This window comes from Pteropus alecto, unplaced genomic scaffold (assembly GCF_000325575.1).
Source record: "Pteropus alecto unplaced genomic scaffold, ASM32557v1 scaffold219, whole genome shotgun sequence".
NCBI lineage: Eukaryota > Metazoa > Chordata > Mammalia > Chiroptera > Pteropodidae > Pteropus > Pteropus alecto.
The window spans coordinates 1,325,113-1,331,302 of NW_006443128.1; positions in this window are offsets into that span (position 1 = coordinate 1,325,113).

A 6,190-nucleotide genomic window follows, 5' to 3' on the forward strand; every position below is an offset into this window, starting at 1 on the left:
CAGAACTCTCTGGTGGCCCAGGTAGGGGTAAGAAGATGAAACCAGGGGTTGTACGAAGCCACACAGAGCCAGGCAACTGTGGGCCCCACTGGGAATGAGTGCACAGGGCACAGACTGGGGGGTGTACTGGCAGGTCTTGGGGTGTCAGCAGCACATCAAGCAGTTGTACATATCTACCCAGCATGTAGCTACACCAGGTACAAGGTTGGGTGTTGAGATTTAGCAATGATCAGGATAAATAATAATGAATAAATAAGGCATCTGTAATAGTTTGTGATAAGCACTAGACAAGAAAACAGAGGGATGGGAGAGTAACTGGCTATAGTAGTTACTAGCAATGACCCTCTCCCCTAGTCCCACCTGATGGCTGGCCTGTAACAGCTTCTTGCATAACCACAGTTTCTGCAGCTTTCTGTCTGGGCAGTCCCTACTGTAGGAGTGTGCTCAGTCCATATGCAGAGCAGGCCAGAAATGCTGGAAAGATATCACCCAGGGGAGACCCCATCAGCTTCCTGCCTTCCAGGGGACAGTTCTGAGGCTTATTCTACACAGCCACTCAAAGGATCCCCAATGGGCCTGAGTCTACAACAATATTTCTTTCCTTGTTTTAGTTCTGCACTCTTCCCAGTGTTTCCTGGAATCATACCTACCCAAATGAACCATTTTCTTTCAAATCCTTGTTTGGGGAGGTACCTAAGACACTGTCTTACATGCCTGAATGATGCCATATCAGAGGAAACAGTTCAGGGATTTACAAACTTTCCCTTCCCCTGAGCATTGCATGTGCTGCTCCTACCTGGAATAGACTGTGTCCACCCAACTGTTAATCTTGGAACCATCTTCTCATGCTCAGAGACTCAGCTTAGTTGCCTCCTCCCTGTACTCCACAGGCACTGCACATTCTATGCTACATCTCTTTATCTCCTCCACCCAATAGAAGACAGATCCTACATGCTTACTATGCTATTATTATTATTGTACATGTTATTACTGTAACACAATGCTTAAGCCTTCCTATGTACTGGAAGAATGAATGGACAGATGGATGGGTGAATGGATTCATGGATGCATGGATGGGTGGGTGAGTGGACGGACAGACAGATGGATGAACAGACGGATGGATGACGGACAGACAGACGAACAGATGGAGTCAGATAGAACTTGAGAGTCTGATAACCACCTGTTATTTAGTGATGGTTTCAGAATTTCTACTTAGAGGGGACTTAGGTGACAATTGTGTTAGAAAGGAACTCTGTGTAACTTCTCATATAATACTTTATATAAGACTGAGAAAATTAGCCAATTTCAAAAAAAACTGACAGATTGCTGATGAAGATTATGCAGCTAAGGACCAGTTTCCTCTTAAACCAGTGCTTTGTGCAACCACAGCTCTGTGATAGATTCTGCACTAGATGATGGAAATAAAATGGCATGTTTAGTTGGCCTCCTTCCCCACGAAAAAGAGGAGTCATGTGGGTGCTTTGATGGGCCTAAGGACCTAACTCCTGAGGACCTAACTCTCTGAGGGGACAGTTAGTCAGCATTCAAAACAAATATCTTGAGTCCACAGAACACAAGGTGCAAAGGCAACTTGAAAACTTCTACATATTTGACAGTGATCTGCTAGTGTACTCTTGGTAATTTGTGTGGAGTTAAAAAGAAAAGGATCCATATTAATTATTTAGTTGCCATAGTGGTAGCACAGAGAGTTAGAGCACATGAGGAAGGAAAGGCATGTGTGCACGTGTGTGCGTGTGGGTGCATGCATCTGTGCACATTGAGAATTCATTCTTTCCCATCCTTTCCTTCACTTGTGCTGACTCATCCATCACCCATTCTTCCCACAGTGTTCCAAGACAGGGGAGAAACTTTTCTTCCTCCTCTTTTTCTGGCTGGAACCACCTATATGTAAAACTTTATGATTTGTTCCACCAAGCTTATCTTTTGATACACTCAATGAGTTTAGAAATTTTTTTCTTTCTCAAAAATACCTAGCTCTGAGCTTATCATCTGGATGTGAACTCAAAATCATCATCACCATGACCATCATTGCCATCACACTGTCATTGTGATATCATCGTCATCGTCATCATCATCATCATCACCATCATCATCATCATCGTCATCATCATCATCATCTACAGTCTCAGCTGAGCTGCAGCTGATGATACCTGGTCTCTGCCTTTCTCCAGCATACTGAAACCATTGTCTTGCAGGGTGAGAAGCTTCAGAGCAAAAACATTCACAAGATAGGTCTGAAAATCTTTTATAAAATATTATCCCTTTTACATACCTAACTACTCCAGCCCATACAATAGTTTGCATTCCTAACCACCTTCTTTCTCAACTGCTGTAAGTTATCTGAAACTCCAAAAGGACCCTTAGGCATCTTCCTAAGTGGAAAATCCAAGAGGAGACATCTCCAGGGAGTGACAGAGGTTGTCCTCTCCTTACCTAACCTTCAAAATGAAAGCATCCCCACCAGGCAGTCATTGAACTGTGTGGCATGTAGCTGAGCACAATACTCATCTGCCTTAATCTGTTTGCTCAGCATTCAGTAAGCCACACAGATGTTGATCTTCTGGGGTTTCTTATAATGAGCACAATCCCAGATTCACATGGACTTTAAGACTTGAGTAGGATACCATTTTAAATCCAATACTATCATGCTTATGTCATTGACTACTGTGAGAATAAGGCCTCTGGATGGCTCCACTAAAGTTCTGGGGTTTGTGATTCAATTCAGAGGTGGTTCCTTCCCCAATTCCCACAACTCACTCCAACATCTTGTGGCTGGTGGACCCTGCCTTGGCCTCCTTTCTATTCTAAGGGTGCTACAATGTGTCAAGATAACAGCTATCTAGAAAAATTGTCTTAATTTCATTCTCTGGACTCAGCCTTTTAGAGGTCTGTGATTCTACTCCGTCCATAGGTTGCTGATAGACATGCCACAATATCCACTTACTAGTGGGACCCTCCTTACTGGTCTCTCGTCCTTGGCTTCCTTCACCATTGACCTTGTGGTTTTTTACCTCTATTTCCTCCCAAATCTCATTCAAACTAATCTGTCATTTTTCTCCTCAGTGGGACAGAAGGTTTGTAAGGACCAGAAAAAGCTCTTCAGGTTCTATGCTTTGCTAGAATGGAGATTTAAGTTTTTCAGAGATCTGAAGAGATCATCAAGAAATACCTACGAGTCTTTCTTGCTAATATTGCCTACCTCTTATGTCACATACATTTTGTGCAGACACCATCAATTTCTTTTACCTCACCAAAGGACACACCTCACCCACTCCATCCTAACACCAATGGTGCACTGGAGCTGGCTCATATAAGTTGGTGAGAGCCAATTTTTAATTTGTCAGGAATCTTTCCTGCTGGTCAGCACTGAGGTGGTAGCTTGAAATCAGCCATGTGGGAATAGTTATACCACAGAAATTGGCAGGCGCTACAAATCAAGGCTCGCCCCCGCAGCGCTGTAAAACATTTACCAGCACACCCCTGCTGTCTCCAAGAAATGAAGTGTGAGAAGAGGAGAAATGGCATCTTTTTTTTTTTTTTTTTTAAGAATCCAAACATTCAGTTTATTATACTAAAGCTAGGGAAGCCATGGCATGAAACAAAAACAAAAACAAAAACAAAAGAAAACTGTAGTCATTTGAGACAAGTGGAAAATTTTATAAAGTTAAATTCAAAAGACTCGAGACATGGAAAATTCACAAGTATGAGGAAGTAATAAAACACAAAAGTGACCACAAGAATTATAAATATATTTAAATCTCAGACTTGGGAAATGGACTATACACAGCCTTTCAGGGGAGAAGAGAAAAGCTTTATATATTCTGACAGCACTACACCTTTGGCTTGCTTTCAGTGCTTGGTGGAACACGAATAAGAACCACACTGTTGCTTGGAGACATGTCATTTTCACATCTGTCTGACATTTGCTTCTGGGAAACAATGCAGAATATCTCTCTGTTAGAATTGTCTGAAAAGCAGCTCCTACATTTGTAGAGTCTAGAACAGATGTCTCAATGAATGACAAACCATTCTTTTCTGCAAAAGCTTTTGCTTCATCTGTAGGAACTGCCCTGAGATGACACTTATTGTCCGCAAGCATGATAACAGCGTTATCAGCATCCTTAAGTAAAAGTTTAGAAAACAAATTTTGAAAGTCAGCCATGATCCTACAGTAATTCCTCTCAGATTTTTTTACCAAATTTGTTTTCCTTTTGACTATCACAGTGTGTCTGTAATTTCTACTTTTTCACATTATAACATAAGCATTTTCCATGTCACTATCTTTCATAAGTGCCATTTGAACACCAATTCCTCTACTTGTTCATTTTGCATTCTCATGAACATTTTAGAGCTTAGAGTATTCTTCATTTTCTTTTTAATTTTACAAATGATACACTATCAGATTCTTGTAACATGATTCAAACAAGCCAGAAGTGGACAATCTTAACCACTGTCACAACCCTGGTGGTGACATATACATCCACGGATCTCCCGCCACACCCTCCTGACTTCCTTACGCTCATTTTGATGTGTAGACTTAACCAAAGACATTTTTAGAGAATGTTTACATAAATGGAATCATTCTCTGCAAATGGTATTGCAAGGAATTTTATGTAACAATATGGGTCAGTGAAGTCTGCTATTTGGATTTTGTTGAGTTTTTTATATCATTGCTTGTATTTCAAATATTCAGTGACATTTCCTCATGATTTATTTAGGCTTCTCCTTTACTAAAGACACAAAGAAATTAAATTGATAAGCTCAGAGCAACACATTTTATTTATAACATGCTGCCAAAACAATTTTTTTTAAAAATCAGCATATATAGATGCCTCTTTCTCCACATATTTGCAAACCCTTTAATATAATTAATTTTTAAAAAATAAAACTTTTCCCACTTGAATAAACAAATACTGGGTATATTGTTGTTCTAATTTGCCTTTTATGATTAGAAATGAAGTTGAGCATCTTTTCATATGTTTGACATTTTATTATTTTTTTTTGGCAACTCTTCTTTTCTTACCCTTTGCTATTTTTCAAATGACTTGTTTTACCTTTTATTACGGATTTACGGGAGTACTTTTGCTTACTTATATTTCATCTTTCAAATATGCTACAAATATGTCCTGCCAATCTGTTACTTGTCTTTTAACTTTGTTAATAATACATATTGATATACATAAATTCATGTGACTTAATCTGACATTTTTTTTCATTGATGATTTCGGTATTAGTCTTGACTGTGGATTTCTATCTAAACTGCAATATCCCAATGACTTGAGACACACACACACACAAATAATTTTTATTTCCAGCACAGAGGTCTCTAACCCACTAAGCCTTCTTGTCTGGTCTCCCTCAAGTGATAACTCAGAGATCTGAGGTCCTTTCCCAGTGTCCCTACCCTTTGAGTTCTTAACTCCACCTTATGATTAGAAACAGAATATAGGCTGCAATGCTCAGAAGCCGGCAAGGGCCTCCTGGGCTGGTACAGGTCACTGGCTCCCACATCTCACCAGCCAGAGCTCACTCACTTCACATGATCCTGCTTTGAAGCAGGGAGGGCTAGAAATGTGACATGCTGTGCACTCAGGATTTTGCTGGACAAAGAAATATACAGGACACAATCTGGTGAACGTGGGGCCTGTCTGCTGGAACTCTGCCTTTGTTTCTCACTTTGAAAATCTCCTACCTTCAAAGGTCTGAAATGTTTCTGCTAGATTCCCTTTTTACTATGGTCTCAGGCAGTGACTCCTCTTTAATTCATTCGGGGTTTACTTTCAAGAATATAGTAAGTGTCTCAGTGGATAACCACTTGTCTCAATACCTTTGACTAGTCCTCTTTCTACTTTTTTGATATACTTCTTTTTCTCTCAGTTTTTTTGAGACATAATCAACATAACACATTGTATTCATTTCAGGCATACAACATAATGATCTTATATACGTATATATTGTGAAATGATCACCACAATAAGTCTAGTTAATATCTGTCACCTTATGTAGACAGTTCTTGTGGCAAGAACTTTTAACATCTACTCTCTTAGCAACTTCCAAAAATATAGTAGAGCAGTGTTAACTATAGTGCATTGCATCCCCAGGATTTATTTATCTGATAAGTGGAAGTGTGTACCGATTGACCTCTTAATAAAACTGAATTTTCATATGT